Raw genomic sequence first — 20,189 nt, 5'->3', positions numbered from 1 at the left:
TGGAGGGAAGCAGGTCTTATTGCTTCCACTTATAGTTGGAAAAATGAAGATGCTGAAAGGCTTTGCAAGGTCGTGCCCCGCAATATAGGACTTGGTCCTGCTTCATGCTGAGCACTCTTTTTCCAAATCAGCCAAGTCCTTAAGCGCGTGAGTAGCCCTAATGAAATCAGCAGGATTACTCCTGTGCTTAAAGTTAAATGCACACATAAGTGCTTCGCTGGACTGCAGCCAGACTTGGCATCTCGCAGGACTCGGGGAGAAAATGCTGCGCAGCCAGCCGGCGTCTCAAGGGGCTGCTCCCCATCCCTGAGCCCCGGAGGTGGCCGTGGCTCTCCCAGCAGATAAAGCTCCAGCGCCGGCTGCCAGCTGCATCCCAGGGCAGTGCCTCCCTGGAACACGGCTGCGTGAGCACCTTGCAAAAGTTTGGGAACTCCTTGGTTAGAGGAGCTACAGGACCCCATCGCCTCCACGCAAGCAAGTTTCGCTGGTGCCTCCCCTGAAATAAGTCGTGCTGTTGCCAGCAGACGGCGGCACGCCTGCCCTGGATAGATGAGCGCTACCCCCCAGACTTCGCCAAAGTAAACTCTTTATGTATTGCTTGTCAGTCCCGCTGTCAGATATGCTCACAGTGCAGTGTATTCACATTTTTCCCTCCCTGACCCTCAACATCTCAATTTTCAGTCTGCCTTTGAAATCTTGGCTAATTAGGAGGCTACATGTTCCCTGTGAGACTGGCCTTTTGTGCAGAGTTTGTAATTAGAGTGACTGTGCAGTGCTCTATTAATTGCAAGAATTGTGATTTTTAGATTAATGAGTTAATTGCTAATATCTGCATACGACATTCCCTCAAGATGTATTACATTACAGTAAATAAACCTTGTGTCTGGAATGGTAGACAGTAAAGGAAACTGCCGTGATTAGTTTGAATACTTTAGATAGCTAAAATAATATTTACTCAAAACACAATGTGTGTAAAACTGGATTTTAAAGCCTTTTCTTTCCCCCAGCCCCCCTGGCTAGATAACATTTATATTTGATAGCTCGCAGACAGGAGCTGCCAGGATGCTGCTCTTCCCGTAGAGGTCCTCCACCTCTTCCCCAGCCTGTCCTCCTGACCCAGCCAAACCCTCCCCAGCTTCCACTGTGGGCCCTCCATCAAGCCCTCCATCTCCAATTACACTTTGTAGCTCCTTTAGACTTTATCCCACACGCTGCATTTTGTCTTTGTTTCCCCCTGAAGGGATGCTCCAGCAGCCTGCAGCGGTTGCCGTCGCCCCTATACGCGTCCCCAGCCTGCAGTGCAGCAGCACACAGGAGCCAGGGAAGAGCTCAAGCTGCAGAAGTTGCAACAGGATGGGGGGAATTATCCATATTTAAACTCCCAGGCCGCTCCTGCTTAACTGTTGTGGAAAAATCCCATTGGAAATGTAACAGCCAGAGCTAGCCAAGACCTTGGTAACAGCTGAGTGATTTTCATCAGACAAGTAGCTGTTTGCTGAAAAGTGTAATTTTGGGACAGCTGAAACTATTTGCAAATTCATCACGATTTCAGGAAATAGCCTTATGTAGAAGAAAAGCCCCAAATGAAAAAGTTTCTCAGTTTTCCAGTTTGATATTTTCTAGATGAAGTGCCTCTTTTTGTTTTGCAAATGAAATTTGATTTAGATATTTATCTAAATTAAATAAAAACCTGCAGAGAATGAATGCAAATGCCGGTTTGCACGACACAAACCCTTCTGGGTTGGCTCAGAGCAGTTCTTTCCTTTTTGTACTTTCTGTTTATTTGTTTAAACAAAACCTAGGCTCTCTCCAAAACAATTTCCCAGGATTTTAGTTCAGTCCGCAGGCTGAGTTACTCACATGAGTTATTCTCTTACTTGATAATGCATAGAGACAAAGGGAGGATGGGTTAATTCCAGTAATGAGCAACTTACTTTCTGCTTGGCTCAGTATCAATATCCAATATACTTCTCAGAGGCATAGAGAAAAGTTTATATGGAAACATGTCAGTGCATTCGTGCTTTTTAAAACTCCTGTTTGCTTATGCTGCTGAGAGCCAATACAGCTCAAGTGCTGAAGACGGGTCCCCCCTGCTCCCCCTGCACACCTTCCTCACAGCAAACTGTGTTACCTATCAATTTCCCGGAGAGACGCTAAACACCAAAGGCAGCTACACTACTCGTACACACCTTTTTAAATTTAAAAGCTCTGCTTTTGTGCTGCTGGAGCATGAGTCTAATGTGACAGAGACTAATTCCAACAGATACAGTCTCATATTAATGGGTTCGGGTTGCGTTTGGCCTTGGGATGCTTTGAAGGGAAGCTCTTTCACCAGGCTGATACGGCGTGCGGTTTGGGCACTATCCTTAAGCCTCACGTGCAAGCACAGCTGAGAGTCGTTTTTAACACCGTACGTAAGTCACCAGGCTGCAGCCAGCCCCGGTAGCCACGCTACAAGCTCTGGTGACCCCGAGGTGGGATGCCTGCGGGCTCTTACTGGGGAGAGGCAGCTGCCGGCTGCTGCCCCTGCGCGGCACAAGACACCGTCTGACGTGAGTGTGAAAGGGCACACGTGTCTTTTCTTTCTGAAAAGCACTGGGCATGGCTGGGCTGCTTTACGGCTCCTCTAGCAACAGGCATTCTGTCTTACCTGTTTTCTATTTGCATTGCTGTGAAATGTCAGGACTGGACGGGCAAGGAGGGTTGGATGTGGGGTGCTGGGGCCAAAATCTTCAGTGTTAGGTTCTGTGAAAAATTTGGCATCGAGGCCAGTGGTGAGGCATCCGATAGGACTGATGCTCACTAGCTTCCTTGACAAGAATCACTGCGGACTTAGCTCCTATACCTTCAGGTACCTGATTTTTAAATAAGATGGTTCTTTACATGAATAAAAATTTCATTTTAATGAAATGAAAACAGCATTAATGACAATTGAAAAATCCTTTTCACATGTCAAATTATTTTAGATTTTATCATTTTGAGTCTGGTTAGTCAAAAGTTCACACTGCTTTCCCGAGAAGAGCAGATGTCTGTATTGCTGCCTGTTTGTGCATATGGTCATGTCAAGATACATGCTTTAGAGAGAGGATTGCAGGGTGGCTGGGCATTCTTTTGGTTTGGGAGATCTGTCTGTACCTCAGATATCCACCCAAGGACTACTGTACCTCCCAGGGCTCTTCATGGTAGGTACTGTGGATGCACTTACTAAAACCTTTGAGATACAAAGGTATTGCAGCAGAGGCCATACAAGTGTGCAAGATGAAAAGAAGGACCTGTCCCAGACGAGGAAGTGTCCCAAACCACACCACAGTCTATAGACACATTTGGTATCTATGACATTTTATCTCAGTGCTATTAACTAAAAAAGTCACTTTGGGCTGTCCTGAGTCTCACCAGGTTCTCTGTCTCTGAACTGCATGGAAGCTGGACTCCAGACTCATTCTTGCATTGCCGATGTGCAAGGATCGTAAGAGGATGCGTAAGCCAGCGAGACACTCAGAACATCCTGGATCAATTCTTAGTACATTGAATCCATGAAAAACTTGTTGGCCAAGAGGTTGGAGCAGGTATGAAAGAGAAGGGCAGAGAAGGAGTAGTTGACTAGCAACATCTCCCGTAGCAGCTCTCTCCACTGCGCCAGCCCCTCCGCTCTACTTCTTGCCCACCCCCTCCAAGTGGCAAAGATTTACATCAGATGCCTTCACTGGGGCTGGTTTTGCTCACTTGGGATGAGGCACCAGGCACAAGCAGGGGGAGAAACTTGCTCTTTTTCCCCTAACAACATGTGTTCACTGAAATCTGGAAGTCCACCAAGGCTGTGACCATGCTAACGCTCTGGGCATCCTTGATAACCTTTTACAGATACGCACCTAGGGAAACAGCACTGCTTAGAAGCTGGCTCCATTTGCCTGTCATCACCACTGAATACACAGTGCTTGTCAAAATGTGACACAGAAAACAATCAGAAACATCTCTTACTGGAACCTCCCTAAAACCATGGCAGAAGAGCATATGTACAAAAAATGCAGGGCCCAGTGGAAGGTTGGTTGCATCACGTGCCTCCGCGAAGATGCTGGAACAATCAGGAGCATCCATCCTGTCTCTGTATTTTGGGAGATTTTTTCCTGACCACAGATCCTGGGCATCAGGGTTTCCTGGGGATTTAACGGCAAAGGTTGAAGGCATTTCTCTGGCTGCCCTTTTCTGAAGTCTAATCAGGAAATAGGAACATAAGAGACCAGATTTTCTGTGCCTTTTATCTTTCTCTTTAAAGGACTGGATTCCTACGGCTTATTTATTGACAACAAAAAAGTAAAAATGCTTACTTGGAAACGAAGGACTGGTGTTCACTGCAAAGGTCTGTTGCTTTAATACCTTTTCTGTTAAAGCAGGAAAAATCCTTGCGGGGACATAATTCAACTGATAGAAGAAACGCATACACCAGTGCAGCTTGTTCTAATTCGGAAAGTAAAATAAGCAAGATGGTACGGGTGCGTGTTTACGCCAGTATAATTATATCACAGTAGGACTTCCAGGGTGTAACTGTTTCAGTTTAAAAAAAAAAAAAAAAAATCATATCTCTAGCTGTCACTGCTATAACAGTAGTACTGTTCTCAGGCGGACTGTCCTTTGCTTCAACGCACACAATCTGGCAATGAGCAGCTTTTGGAAAGATTGGCTGAGATTTGGCTACGGTGCTTTGTTTCAAAATGAAGAAGAGGAGGGGTGAGTGCAGGTAGCTTTGCTGCTTGTGCCTGGGTGGAATCGCTCCCAAATGCCCGACTGACCTCTGAGCTGATGTCCTTTCTTTGAATTCCCAGTCAGAGATGGTAGCAGTCCCTACCGGGGATGGTGTCCATCGCAGGAGCCTGTGTTCAGTCCCTCTGGGTTATTTAGATTACAGTGGCAGGTACAAGGCTCACACAGCTCAGGCCCCTTTGTACTGTACCGACACCATATAAATGTCTGGCAATCCACGGGCGCTGCCTTATCTGCATTTACCTCGCTTGGTCTTGAGCTGACACCACACTTGCTACATCTCTGGTGACCAGAGAGATTTAAGACACAATTGTATTATCAATGAAATGCAACTTTTGCCTTCCAGGCACTTAAATCCTTGGAGGGCCTCATTCAGGGCTGCACTGCTTTCTGCCAGTAACTTCCTAATTAGCATAAAAACTAAAGACGGGTGCTCTGGTGAATAGGATGCTGGCCGGGGACTGCTGAAACCCAGCTTCTTCTCCCTGACCTACGGAGGGACTTTGTGTGAGTCACTTCATCTCTTTTCCCTGGTATTTCCTCCGACTCTCTAGCCTGCAGGTGCTTTGGGACTGCGATGATCTTCCCAAGGACAGTCAGTGTAAGAAGGACAAAGTCGGATCTGCTGTCCGGCCCAGCTCCAGTCCGCCTCGCCCCATCTCGTGTCTCCTGTGGGGCTTGCAAAGGATGCTTCAGGGCAAACTCTGAGGAACAGCAAGTTTCCCTTCCAGCTTCCAACAACCAGCGGTATGAGGATTCCCTGAACCCAGAGACCGTGCCTAGATGGCCATGTGCTGCGATCACTGATGGACCTGTGGCCCATGAATTTATTTCAGCCCCACTTAACCCACGATATAATTTGGCTCCACAGCATTTTGGCGGCAGGATGTTGCACAATTTAATTTTCTAGTACGAGAAAAAATTCTCGTTTTTAAAACCTGATACCTAACTGTGATTCAATACATTCTTCTGTTTTAAGAACTGTGAATGCTCGTTCCCTATTCCCTTTCCCATACCCTTCAGGGTTTTATAGACATCTGACATACCCCCTTTGGCCAGCTCTTTTCCAGCCAGATCTCAGCTGATGCCCCAGGCACGACTGTAATTTAAACAGCAAGTGACAGCTAGAATAAGGCGGCCGTGAGTTGGGCCCAGCCTGCCTACAACACGGCGCTGAGGAATACAAGCACACGTGTTTTGCTTCAACCGCCTGTAATGGCCATGCAGGGTGATTACCAGTGTCCCAGCAAACGGCAAATTACCTGGAAGGCCCAGGTCACACTTTCATTTTGCTACCACACTCTTTTCTATTGACACTATAGTGTTAAATCTCCCAATAACTGGCTTACAAAACAAGTAACAAATGCGAACTAGAGATTGGGAGCTATAGTATTCCCCATTAAGATATTAAAGTACGCTGAAAGCGCAGGCAATTGAAGCAAGCTGGCGTTTATGGAAGGAGAACATTGAGGAAGCCCACGGCAGATAAGGGGGAGGGAGCGGGTAGGGCCCTATGTGTCTTTATCTAATAACTATTTGTTTAGAAACAGCTGGCACATACATCAAATTAGTGCATCCAAATGCCCTTCAAACTTTAAACCAGACAGATTGATTCAAGAACCTTTCATTAAACTTTCCTGGAAAGATTAAACATCAGCCATGTGTTATATCAGCAGAACAATTATGCTCACGTGGCGATGACATTAAGATGTTTTATAGAAGGGGTATACGAATGCATATGCACTCTGTGAGGCTTTTCTCCAGACTTGTAATTCCTTGCTTAAGAATATAAAATGAATAAAATGAAAAAAAAAAAAAAACCCCAAACCCAACAGTTCTGCATAACGATTTCACACGCATGCAGAGGGAAAAAAATCCCAGGATTATCGAAAGAGAAATTTCTTGTATGTTTGCATCCTTTTGCTCATGTTTGCAAAGGGAAATGGATTTGAGAATTTCCCACCGCTGTTGAATTCAGTGTCTGTAGTACGGCAGAAGTAATATGTAGTGCCTCTTTCTAATCATCGATTCAGTTCAAGAGTTCTCAGCATGTAACTCCTTTTCTTTCTCAATGGGAATAAATTTGCCAAGAAGGGATAACACCAACATATTATGAAAAATATCACCCGGCCCCTAAATTTGTGCGACTTTGTGAAAATCAGTCAAAATCTATATTTAATTTAATGTGAAGAAAGTACGATACTGAGACCATAGTTACATCACAAAACAACTGTTACTATTACGATCAATGTACTATTGAATTAAATTGTTTTATATATTGTATTAGAGTATCCCATGCATTTTGCTGGTCTTACAACGCACTTGTTGCTGCAGTGGATGCCAGCGGAGGATTAACGTATTCTGATAACGTCTGCGGGTATCCCATTCCCTGCCGGCAGCCCCTCTGCGATCCCACGCTTGTCTTCCCAACGCAACCATGTGCCTGTATTTAAAACAGAAATATTGAACACCGCTGGAGCCTTTTCTCCCACAGATTCTGCGAAATGCAGCGTCGTGGTTCTGGGAGTGAAAATCTAATGCCGTAACCTCTGCTGCACGGTGCACCGGAACAGTAATATATTAACATGAGGTCGTAGCCTGACAAATGCTTTTAAGACGGCATAAGCCAGCGCTGCCATAAAACCAGCCCTGCGCTCCCTGCCCCGGCTGCTCATTCCCACCCGTGTGAGCCTCTCCCCGCGCGAGCAACGTCTCTCATGCGACTGAAGGCAGAACCAGGTTGGGGAACAGATCCAGCTGAAAATAAGCTTTTTTTTTTTTCTTTTTCTTTCTTTTTTTTTTTTTATTTTTTTCCTTCCCTGGGATTAGCGTTCAGCTGGATCCGTTCCCTGATCCACTTCACCTTGCAGCTGCACAAATGCTCGTGCTGGCAGCGGGAGGAGGCAGCGCGGGCTGGGAGCGCATGGCCGGGGCCCAGAGCAGCCAACTGCTTCTTGAGGCACTTGCAGCAGCAGCTGAGCACAAGGCTGCAGAGCAGCTATTTTTTTAATAGGCTCAGTTTTCTTTCAAAATTAGAAAGAACCAAGAGAGCTTCTGCACAGACTGCAAATAACCCTCACTTTTCCAACTAGGAGCTCAAAGTACACCATGACCCCACGGCAGGACGGAACCCGGGATGTGCGAGTCCTCCAGCTGCCTGCAGAGCTGCTCCGGGAGGCAGAGGGCAGGACAGAGGAAAAAGATTCAGGCTCTCAGAGCCCCTAGAGAGCGCACACGACCACCCACGTCAGTTTGGGATCAGAGCCTGGGGGACCCAGCACCTCAAATACCAAGGTAGCATCAGTATAAGATAACAAATGAGGGCTATCTCCCCTAAGACACCCACCTGAAATACTGCCACGGAAGTGGAGAAGCAAAAATACTGGGAAGTAGTATTCCTGGCAACCTCCGAACTGAAAGCTGCCTTGATGGCTTCTTTTTTGCTATGACAAGCAAGATTCCCCATGCTTTTAAACCACAAAAAAAAAAAAAGACAAATCCATTCACCCTCTTTTTTCTGGGTTCCCACAGAGAACTTGGGGCATGAATGAGTCCTTTTCATTTACATTAAGTTAAATACTGTTACGGTAGGAAACTCTGGGTCTGTAGAGCAAACCTGTTAAACGTGTACAAAATAACGTTACAGTAATTAAATACTAAAAACTAATCCTAAAATAGGGGGTGGGGAGGGGAGTTGCTGATCTAATAAAGATCGTATACTGCCTTCAGGAGCAATTTTTTTCTACCGGTGCAACCCTTCACACCGGATGACATCCTTATGGTAAATGATACAAAAAGGGATCTGAACCACCCTCTTAATGAACTTACTTTTACAAGACTGATACCAAATGTTGGATTTTTGACTTCTTAGTAGAAGGAATTGTGCTCAATGGCGCTTGTATACCTGTGTCAGTCTGGTGTGAGATCAAAACTATAAGAAAAACAACCCGTCTTCTAAATGCTTAGTTACAAAACAGTTTACCAAATATGTTTTGGAACAAATTCATCCCTGCTTTGCATCAATTACAGCAGTGAAATGAAGGATGTGTTTCTCTTAACGCATTTTAAAGTTAAACTAGAGTACTAATATTAAAAGCAGATTATGCAGTAAAATAAACCAATTAATTTCTCCAGGCTCCAAATTTGCACTCACAAAAATCTTTACGGAAAATTCCTTAATGTATCCATATTTGTGCTTATTGTACCGGTATTACAGACAGTTAAACCAAACTCTAGGCTTACGTTTCTAGCTCAATAGAACCTGTAGAAAACGAACGTTTGCTGCCACTGATTTGTAAAAAACACATGAGCACCTTCTCAAACATAGATGATTATTTTAATGAATATCCATTATAAACTAGCCAACAGGTCTGTTCAAAACCAGTTATGTCTTAAAAACTGGTAAAATATAAATGGGATATTGACATCGGTGCTGGATATGTGGCGTTACTCAACATACAAATTTCATTTCTAATGATCAAATGTGGTCTCTGGCTCGGAAGGATCTAAGCAGGATTTGTGTCTGCCTGTTCCTACATAGCACTGAGTAACTAAGTTGCACAAACACTTGGAGCAGTAAAATAACTGGTCTATTCTAGTCAACAGATACTCGCTCTAAATCTGCAGAGAGATGCATGCGCTTAAATTTATGCACTGAGAGTCATCCAGCTGAAGTCACTGTGACTCCTCACGCTACATAAAAGCTATGCAGGAGCATCGTCTTTGCAGGATCAAGGCCCATATTTGCATCTGCAAATCAACCTCTTTATGAAAACCAGATTGTAAATTTAATTTTTTTTTTTTTTTTTGTTAGCTCCTTGCAAGGTCTTGAGACGTACCAGTGTAGCAGGAGGTGCTGCACTCAGGCTGACGTGTCGGTGAAGTGTAGAGGGAAAAGTGTGATTGTGCTCCCGGTTGATGGAGTGCCTCGTGTGACATGCATTCAGCTGCTTGGAAGCCAGCATGTGGGTCAGGAAACAATATTTGAACATCACCATTTTCCTGAATCCACTGCTAATAAAAACCAAGTTATTCACGAGAGAAGCATGTAATCCCTTACTAAAAATAACGACAAATTCTTCAAATATAACTATTATAGATACAGGGGCTACAGACTTTCTGCTATATTTTTGTAAGTAGTTAAGCTGCAACACTGGATGAGCACAGTGAGTACCGCAGTTAATTAGCAGCAGGGAGGAGCATTATTTTGGCAAGTGAGGTGAACCCTGGCTGGCAGGGAAAAGGGGTGCCAGGTAAACCTTGCACCCCCAACACCCGGTTCCCATATTGGAAGGACACATAAGAAGTGCATTTTTTAAAGTTCATTTGATTTCACAGAAAAATGATGCTGGGAGGGCTTGGTTCCTGAACACTGCCGGTAACTTTTCAGTACGGCTACCCATAGGTTAAAATAAATAGAAGAGAGGAACAGCTTGATTTTGCTTTGCTTTGCAAGCACCCCTCATAAACTAAGTTTTCAGGACTATTCTTCTCCTAGCAGGGATTATCTGCACAACCACCCTCAATTACTCCTCAAGGATGGGAGCCTCAGTCTTTTAATATACAGTTAGAGATGATGTGGAGAATCCGCCTTTCAGATAACAGCCTACTGCCTGAAACATCTGTCCAGAAAGTGGATAAAATACAGAAATAATCTGGAGGAGAGAGGCCAGAAGAGAGAGGTCTGCTCCGTGCCTGCCCGGGCAGCAGGACGATCCTTTTCCTTTGGCTCTTATGTCTTTCCCTTGCCCCAAAATTGCTGCTCCCAAGCTCTGGGAAGCCGAAACGCCCCACTCCAAGCACGTGCTGAATTTTGCACAAACCAGTGAGATACTGGAGGAGTTGAAGCTCCCTCAAGGTCGGTCAGCAGCTGAATGGAAGTTTTAAAAGCTTCAATTTGAAGTTAAAGACCTGTCCTTTCAGGCTCCCCACCGAACCTACCGTGTATCTTCTTTCCTAGCACCTGATTACAAAGGCTGTTTCACACTTGATAAATGTTTGATTGCAATCCAAATAGTTTGAAGAAAAATCCACATGCTTGAGGATTGCCCCCTGCTAAACCTGAAGATGTTTGCTTCAGAGCTTTCTCCTTTACAATCTGTAATCTAATTGCTCCAGTAATGATATAATTATTTGTGTCTTTGGCCTCAACATATGTCACTTACTTTGTTTGTATCATGAATTCAATGTTATGTATTAGAAGCAATTACTGTTTTCCTGTCCCACGCCCCCATACATTGCATACGTAATGTTTAACAAAGCAAATCAGCTAAAGCAAAGAGCAATGGTGGTTGTGGTTTAAAAAAACCACCGCTGAAATGCCACGGGCAAGTCCTCGGTTGGTGCAAATTGCTGTTACTCGTTGCGGCCCAAGTTCCGTGTGCTAAGGAGCTGCCCATAATATTTTGACAGTTCGCAGTGTTGCTAATTTTGGAAATCCAAGAAATCTCGGTAATACGGGAAACTGTGATTTTCATGGTGAGGTTTCCTGCAGGCAGGCAGGGTTTTCTCTTCGGAGGGACTTTTGCCAAAGGGAAGAGTGCAGGATTAGATGCATCTTCCAGCCGAAAGCTGCTAAATTTTGCTAAAATCTACTTGGAGGTGCCCGGCTGTACCCCGTGGCGTGCAAGGCCTGGGTATCACGGGGTGGCCACAGCAGCGGCCATCTCGGCACCTCCGCCACGGGGAATCCCGGGGAGCTGAGGCTGCGCCAGGCTTCAACTTCTGCGGGACAGAGGCAGCAGCTCCTGGCAGCAGGTGCTCGGAGGACAAATGACGGACACGGTGTAAACATCCAGCGAGGGTCTGAAATGTGCTTATAAGAGAATCAAGATCTTTAGGCTCTTCACCATGTAATTTCACCCGCAAAAACTGAGGCTGGCTTATTAATTTTGATGGACGATTGATCTGGTTCAAGGGTTTGATTTGACTAGAAAAGGAATGTGCTTTTTCCCAGGCTGGTGGAGAAGCACGGGATATATGTAATGCAGAAGGCTCGATGATTATACAACAAAAAGATGGGATCACCACCTGCCCACATTCTTGTGATAAGCAGATGAAGAACGTCTGTCAAAACATTAATTCCCAAATCTATGGGGGTAACGTGGAATATAAATACAAATAAACGCACGTCGGAGCGCACTCTGGTTATCTCGCCTTCAGCCGAACGCCCCGGCGCGACGATACGATCGTCACATCAAATTGGGCGCTCGGCGGGGATGGATGCGTCAGTCCCACCGTTTTTAAAGATGTCAACGGCGGGGGCCGAGCGCGCCTTGCCGGCCTTTCTTCCCCGGCCTCACGACATCACTTTCCAACCCTGTGCGGGGCGAGGACGGGTACGATATAATAATTGCACGCTCAAGCGGAGGGATGACGGCGATACAAAGAGGCGTGGGGCGCAGGCCGGACTCCGGTACTGGATCCCGTGGGTGCTGGGTGCCCCCCCCCCCCCCCCCCCGCTAGCGGTCCCCAGGCCTGGCAATGCCAGCCTGGATGCGACCGGGACGTGGAAGGGGGGGGGACACGGACACATACACGGGTGGGGGGGGGAAGCGCGGAAGCCCCGCGGGCGCGTTGAGCGCGGGTGGCCGAACAAAGGCGGCGGTCTGCCGGCCCTACACGCCGCCCCCCCCCCCAAACCCACCCACAACCCCCCCCCCGGGCCGCCGCCGAGCGCAACAGGCACCGCGGCCCCGCGGAGCCCCTTCCCCGCCCCGCGGAGCCCCTTCCCCGCGGGTGCGCTCGGGGCGGCCCCGTCCCGTTCCCTGTGTCTGTCCGTGTGTGTGTGTCCGTCCCCCGTTCCCCCCCCCCCGCCCATTCCTCGCTGCGTCTGTTTGTACTTTAGCTGATCCACTAATCCCCCGAGAGAGCCTATTTGTAGTGAAGAGTATCTATAGGGGGCGAGGCTGGTCCATGTGGGTTTGTGTCATTGGTTTGCAAGGAGAGACCCCGCCTATTGCCCAAAAAAAAAAAAAAAAAAAAAAAAAGAAGACGGAAAAAAAAAAAAAAAAAGAAAGCACTGAGAGCCCCTACCTCTCCCTCCGCTCACCCAGCTCGGCGAGGGGGAGAGTGCGCTCCGCCCAGCACCGCCCGGGCACTTTCCCCCCCCTTTTCTGGCTTATTAAAAAAAAAAAAAAGAGGGGGGAAAAAAAAAAGAGGGGGGAGGAAAAAAAAAAAAGGAGGAAAAAAAAAAAAAAACAACGACCCTCCCCCCCAAGTTGCAATTAGCATCCTCCCCGCTGCTGCTGGGCTCCGCGGCGGGGCTCCGCTGCCCCCGTCCGCTCCCGGCGCGGCGGCGGGCGGAGCAGGAGAGCGGAGAAGAGGGGGGGGGGGGGGGGAAGGATTAAGTTGGGTTTTTTTTCTTTTTTTTCTTTTTTTTTTTTTTGTGCGGTGTGCGAGCTGGTGGCGTTTTTAAGGTGGATCTCCGACAAGCAGAGCCCGGCGGTGGTGGATGCGGGGAAGGGATGCGGAGCTGAAGCGCGGTGCGGGGCTGCCGGCGGCCGGGCCGGGAGCAGGTAAAACGGGACGGGGGTGGTCTATGGGGGGGTGGCGAGGGTGTATATAGGGGGGTGAGGGGGGGGGGGAAAACGGCGTCCGGGTGCTGTCGCCTGGGCTGCGCTACGCGAAGGACAAGGGAAGGCGAGGACATCTTTGCTTCGATGTCCCCCGTGCGATGGGGATGGAGGAGGAAAAGGAAAGAAGGGAGGGGGGGGTGTAGGGGAGGAGGAGGGGGGGTGTATTGTGTGTGTGTGGGGTGTTGATGGTGGTGGGAGGCCGGCCGCGCAAGTTGCGCGGGTGCCGGGCGGGCGCGGAGCTTGGGGTGGAAGTGGGAAATCTTTTGTTGTGGCGGGCCCCGCATTGTTTACTTAGTACCGAGCAGCCGCCGACAACATCTGCCGGGGGATTAACGGGGCGGCGGCAGGAAAGTTTGGGGAAGGGGAAACCCGCGGAGCGGCCGCCAGCTCCGCGTCCCCCGGCCGCCGCATCCGCGGCGGCCGGGGGACGCGGAGCAGGCGGCCGCGGTCCGTTGTGTTGCGTTTTTTAAAAAAAAAAAAAAAAAATTTAAAAAAATTTAATATTTTTACTCTTCTCCATTTTAATTTTTTTCATTATTAGTAGTTTCTTTTGGCTAAAGAACCGCACTCGCCCCCTCAATCACTTAGCAACTCTCCGGGCTTAACCCCGCCGTGCCGGGTGTCCGCAGGGCAGGGCGGTACGCGGGCCGCGCTTCGCTCCTTCCCCCCCTGGAGCCTACACCCCAGACTTAATTTCTCCAATATTTATGTATTATCTTATTCCCCCCCTGCCCCGGTTTGGAAATTTTAAACCCTCCCCCGATACGACCGGCAAGCAAAATCAGAGGAGCTGCGCCGGTGCGCGGATTTACGCGTGTTGTTCTTTTTCACCAAAAAAAAAAAAAAAAATTACACCACCCACCCACCCACCCCAACTTGCTGGACTTGCAGAGGGGGAAAGAATAGCCTTTTGTCCTGCCGAGGGACGTGCCCCTAAGGTAAATCCTGGCTGGGGCTTAGCGCTTGGTACTTTGCCGGGTCCCATGGCTCTGCCTGGCTGTGCTAGGGAGGAGGAAAGTGGGAGATGGAGATCTCAAAGTAGTAGAAGTAATTTCTTCTTTCAGCTACACTTCTCCGCTGCCTTTGAATTGCCTGCAATGAATGTACGTAGCTCTAATTGAAGTACTTTAATCATTCACACTTGATTAAGTATACCGTGACCAGAGGAGAGGAGTACACACGGCTCCCTAGAACGTGAGGGATGGTATGACATTTTAATCCCGTGTTTTAAAAAACATTAGTGAAGCAGGAAAAACGATAGCCGGTGACAGTTAGGTATAATGGACCGTTGTTTTCATACAGATGGTGGCTTACTGACGGGAATGAAATTGCAGTTATTGCAGATATTTAGGCGGCGGGGGGGGGGGGAAGCACATACTTTTCAGTTTGTTTAAGCACAGTGAAGAAAATAATGATAGACGAGATGCCTGGTGACAAAATGCTTTTGTTCCTGTTTCCATCAGTGCATAAGGGCGCCGACCTGCTTTAGCATTCTTTAAAGGTCTCTTTACCAAGGAAAATTGAAGACGGTCTCATTATAGGCGAGTGTGTTCAGAATACTATGAGGTATTTATGAATTCAGAGGTGATTGTTGAATCGCAGACATTTCAATTACGCATCCTGTAGTAAAAAAAAAAAAAAATTATTTGTGGCAATGTGTTCTGTAATCTGTTATTAACATAAAGCTGATTTGTGCTCGAGCTCCGGAGCTGGCCGAGGGAATGGGTTCGTCCACGGGGCTCGAATCTTAAACAAAGATTTGTATTCTTCGCCTCGCAAAACTTTCTGCTGCAGGGGCAGCCTGAAGTTCCTATAAAAGCGATTGTTCGGGAAACGTCAGCTATCGTCAGTATTTTTCTGGAAAATCTGGCGTGAATGCAGGGCAGTATTTTTAGAAAGGAGCTTTTTATTTTTGGACGCGTTTGGGAAACCCACCTGTTAGTCATTAGCGGGGAGCGGAGGCAGAGGTTCACTTTCATCGTTAGCGAACCCAGGCGCATCTGGGGGCTGCGGGCAGTTACTCCCTTCACCTGAGCAGTTCCAGTCGTGGACAACCAAAGTATCTTTCCCTTTAAAAGTCATAACCCAGCATGTCTAAAACTGAAGAGAAGATAAAATAGTTTAGTCAGAGCGGTGAAAAGCTCCTGTGTTTTGAAATGCGGATTGCCCGAGTGTTTGACTTTTCATTTTTCCCCTAGAACTTCAGACCCAGATGCTTCCTCAGTCCAGAGTTTTATTGTCAACTTCATAGCCTACAAATTGGAGATGATGTTTTCTTGCGGTCAGCTTCCCCTGGTTTTAAGGTAGTTTTCTTCCTGGCCCAGCCCGTTTGGGATTCCCGGGGTTTGGCCGGCTGGGGCGGCTCTGGACCGTGATGCCCTGCAGAGCTGCAGCCCCACAGCCCTGATCGCTGACAGGTCTCTCTTATCCCAACCTGCTTTTCGAGGGCAAAGTTGTTGCCCTTTTCCACTTTTGCTCTTCCTAGATGGAAAACGTTCAAAGGAATTTCCCCATAGCAAAAACTGTAGCACAGACTGTCATCTTTTAACGCTCTTGTTTCAGTACAGAGACTTGTCCAGTGATAATGTTCCTCGTATCAGGGAAAACATCAGCCTCGAAGTATGAGGTCCCAGGCACGAGGTGGAAGTAGCGTACTGAAATCTTTGGCCAGGAAAGTCGATTTATCCAACAGGCTGGCAGCAATTCAAATAAAACTTCTTCAGTTCAGCTCACTCTGGTAAGAATAGGTACTTTAAGGAAAAAACTCCCTGAATCTGGGTTTGCCCAAGCTTTTGGAAAAGGTAGGTTAATTTTCACTGTTTTTTTGGTGCTGTTTACTAGCTGTGGGAATTGAAAGTGGCTTCGTGTTTAAGTGGAAGAAATGGAAAAGCTTCTCTAAACACAGCACTGGCAATTTGCAAGGATTTTGTTAAAATCTGGTGGATGGATGATGCTGTCTCAAAAAATCTGATAGGTGTCATATTTACTCCTCACATCAGATCTAGCAAGTATTACTTTCTTTGCTTGATACTCTGGCTGTAGTAAGTTAAAGAAGTGGAGAGCAGAGCTGCTGGTGAAGACCTTTTCAGACTGGGGTGATTACACCTGCCCTAGAAATTCGGGATTTTTCAGAGTACGGGGACCCTTCGCCCCCAGCAGTTTCCCTCCCCCCAGATCTGTTTGCAGCTTCCCCCCCCCTCAGTAAAATCACGCTTTTTTGTATGTTTGGTTATTCCGCAGAACTTGAGAACAGCACCCTGAGCCAGTCTCCTAGCTCTTGGGGTTTGGATACAACAGAGAGTAAGGAAATGTGATACGGATCTTAGTAATTTTTATATTTGTTCTCCTGTTCCAATAGGAATCACAATTTTGTCGTAAGAAGGATAAAGCCCTGAAATATCTTTTAGTTCCTCGGCACAGCCCACTTAACTCTTAAAATGAAAATTATTCTTGCTCTAAGGATATTTAGATTATAGGCTCTGACCAGAGGAATGGCATCGGGGCTCACAAGCGAGTGCAGGGGGGAGTGCGGGGTGGTTGTTGGGGTCCCCTCTTGCAGGGAATGCTGAAACTTTGGAGGGGAGGTTTTGGCATGTCACCGCTGGTTTCGCTCTTGACTGGGACAACACAAACATTTTAGCCAGGAATTGGCGTTTTCTCCACCGCTGTATGTGATGCTGAAAGATGCGATTCCAAAATGGACTTTGTCATGCCCACATGCGCCTGGGCCAACTCTCATTCCTTCTCCCGTGTTCCCGTGGTTCATTGTTTTGTTCCTTCTCCTTTGCCAGAGGAAGTAAAATAAAGATAAGTTTTAGGTGAAAGGATGAAAAATGCCGTGACTGTCCTTTGCCCCAGCGAGGGCACGCAAACCAAACCTTCTCATTATGCCGTGCATATCTTTTCCTTCTGCTCAGCCCCATCCTGGTGAGGAGTCCGGGATCTTTGGCATTTTACAGAGTACTAGGAAGGCCCCAGATTACATTTTCTCTGAAGTCAGCAGGAGTTTTTTGGTAACAGAGCACTGAAGAATCAGTTCTTATTTATTTAGTTCTACAACGACCAATGAAGCTTTATGAGTGTGCACTCCCCTTTTGTGCACCCTGAACCCTAATGATTTCTTAAAAACCAGGAATTGTTTTCACAGGACTAAACATCTGGTGTTTTTAAATTATTTTTTGTTTCTCCTCTCTGAGGTGGTAATGCTGGCGGGATGTCGTGTTTGGGAAACATGATGGTGAGATTGCAAAGAGAAAGGTGAAGACTTCTTGTTTGGAAAAGAGGTACTGGACTGTTGGGAAACAGAAATCCCATTTTGTCACCTCTGTCTTCAAGGCAAGAGGGGCCTGAGTCCAAACTTGCTCCAATCTCACCTAGATTTGACGCCCTACTTGAACTTTGTGGGTTGACACTGCGAGAGAATCCCTGCTGCACCGGCTTTGGGGTTCGCTTTGGTCGGTTGGGTTTGTTGTACTTGGTCGGGTGAGGGGGGAGCACGGTGGTGCTGTGTGGGAAGATCTTGGTGGTCCTGCTGGCAAAGTTGTTGGTGGTTTTTTTGCTCTGTAATGATTGTTAGTGCCTGTGTTATATTCTTTGTGGCTTCCATGGGATTATTAAAAAGAAATACAGCTGGAATAGTTGGAGGGGAAAAACGCCTGGTGGAACCAGAGTGGCCTGATCGTTAGCACCGGCTTTGATGGACCAGTCAACCCCTCACGGAGGTAATCAGTGCTGCTGTGTGGCAAGGTTGCCCACTTCTGGGATTTTTATGGTGCTTTTAGCCCATCCTGAAAGTCCAGCCAGGAGCAGAGCCCTCTCCGGGGGGATGCCGGAGGCTTGTCCCTGCTCTGCGGTTTTGCCAGGAGAGGACAGCCCCCGGGATGCCATCACCTTTCAGGGTCCCCCTGCTCCGCAGCTGACTGGAGCTGCGTGCGCTTGCGTTACACGGTTATTTTGGATAATTCCGCCTTGTTTTTCAAATACATGGTCTTCTGGGTGGATCACGGTAGGCATCTTGATAGGCTTCCATAAAGTCCAATCTGTTCTGGGACTTTACTGTAAAATGCAAATTATACCCAAGTTACTCAAATACGTCAGTAGTAGATTTTAATTATTAATGACTTGCTCCTCCAACATTATCTGGCAGTAATTTCGTGTATACTTTAAGCCAATAAAAACCAGTGGCCCTGCTGAAAGTAACTGCCCTGCTTACTTCTGGGCTTCTGCCCATCCCTCCCGCCAGAAATAAGCTTTACATGGTTAAAACAACCTGCTTAGTTGTTGAATTTTGGGCTCTGCTTTGCCCAGGCCCTCTCCCTAATCCCCACCAGCAGCCCGAGCAGCATGAGATTAGGAAGGAACTTTGCCACCACAGTGGCCAAATCAAGGTTGACCAAATCACACCCCTCTTTGGACCCAGGTGCAGAAAGCGCAGGGTACCTTGGCGGTGAGTTTTTTGCGGAGATGCTGGTAGGAACCTCTCTGAATTGATTTGTCACACGAGGACCGCCGCAGTTGCTCCCTTGTACATTAACTTGTGTAGTGTTGTCAAATACTCAGCCACTATTTCTTTGCAACAACGCATACCAATTATTACTTAAATAGACCCCTGAAGCACAGCGCAGAGGGAGAATGTGTGGATTAGAGACATAATATTTACAAGGAGCCAAGTCTTTAATGAGACCAGGAATAATGCAGATGGATTCTCTGTTGCTAAGTATAACAGATATGTAATGGATGCTGCCTATCATTTTTTTTTAGCGACCCATTCACTTTGGAAAAAGAGTAACTTCTGTGCTGCGGAGGTTGGCACAGAATTGTAGGATATTCCAAAATTAGCCTGGCTTTTCGTTCTTATTGTAATAACTCTAACGTATGGCTCTGCAAGGTATAAGCGACCCTGGCTGGGAGTATGGTTGAGCCCCTTTGAAATGCTGGTGCACTTTGGGAAAAGCGATGGGTGTACAAGGAGTGCAGGATCAGCCCCAAAAGAGGCAGAGGGAGGAGGTAGAGATCCATTAGGTTCCACACAGCTGATGCACTGGTGGAACTGATAGCATCATCATTAGCACAGAAAATAAACAAAACCAACAATTAATCACACGGCTGGCTCCTGTGCAGTCGACGGGTGTCGCGCCATGGGGTGCGATGAGCTCTGCAGGTCCTCAGCCTGCCTTTATGGATATTTCGGTTTATATTTAGGGGAAGCCGCCGTGACACGGTCCCTCCCTTCTCAATAAACAATTCCCTTTTGGCCCCGCTTGCGCTTGCCGGTGTGAGCACGGCGACAGCGCCGTCGTCGAGGGGGTCTCCCGGCTTTCCTGCATCTTTTCTGTTACAGCATCCCAAGCGTGCGTGCTGACATCCACGTTGGTACCTGGCTGAGGCTCCCCCAGGGTGTGAGGTCTCCGTGAGCACCTCATTTCTCTGCGGGTGATGCACTAGGAACGCTTTGGGCATAAGGAGCTCGTAGTTTATGTTCCAGATAAAGCTTTTAATTATAAATTGGCCTTCTGCAGGCCCCTTTGAATAACTGCGTCTTGGCTTTCCTTGTCAACTCTCCTCCTTGGTTTTATCAGCGTACCCTTTAGTTTCACGACGATAAATGGGTTGGGGGAATGTCCTTTGTTTGCGTTAGCTGGAGGGAAAACCCTGTAAATTCCCCTTCAAAAGCGTGCGAGGCCAAATATAAGAGATGGTAGTGGTACCTGTAGAGCTGTCATAAAGTGTCCACTTTTTTATTATCTTTATGCTGAACACCACGTTTGGCGTGAGAGGGGACGTTGGAAGAAATCAGCAATTTAGGTGAAGTAGTTAGGCTAAATACCAGACGTTACACTTAAAAGTTGAGACTTG

General features: G+C 47.3%; 1 protein-coding gene and 1 long non-coding RNA gene across 2 annotated transcripts in view; both read left to right on the top strand.

Moving 5' to 3' along the window:
* The window catches only part of LOC128147143 (uncharacterized), a 167,334-nt gene extending 159,331 nt beyond the window's left edge, over positions 1 to 8,003 (top strand). Inside the window, exon 3 of the long non-coding RNA XR_008236945.1 lies at positions 7,851 to 8,003. This is a non-coding gene — a long non-coding RNA (uncharacterized LOC128147143). The remainder of the gene's footprint in view (positions 1 to 7,850) is intronic.
* A 5,092-nt stretch (positions 8,004 to 13,095) lies between these two features.
* CTBP2 (C-terminal binding protein 2) overlaps positions 13,096 to 20,189 on the top strand; it is a 142,645-nt gene continuing 135,551 nt past the window's right edge. Inside the window, exon 1 of the mRNA XM_052799420.1 lies at positions 13,096 to 13,274. The gene's annotated coding sequence lies outside the window, so the exon portion shown is untranslated. The remainder of the gene's footprint in view (positions 13,275 to 20,189) is intronic.

Source organism: Harpia harpyja, chromosome 10, assembly GCF_026419915.1.
Source record: "Harpia harpyja isolate bHarHar1 chromosome 10, bHarHar1 primary haplotype, whole genome shotgun sequence".
NCBI lineage: Eukaryota > Metazoa > Chordata > Aves > Accipitriformes > Accipitridae > Harpia > Harpia harpyja.
Note: the sequence above shows the minus strand (reverse complement) of the source record. Positions and strands in the feature narration are given on the sequence as shown.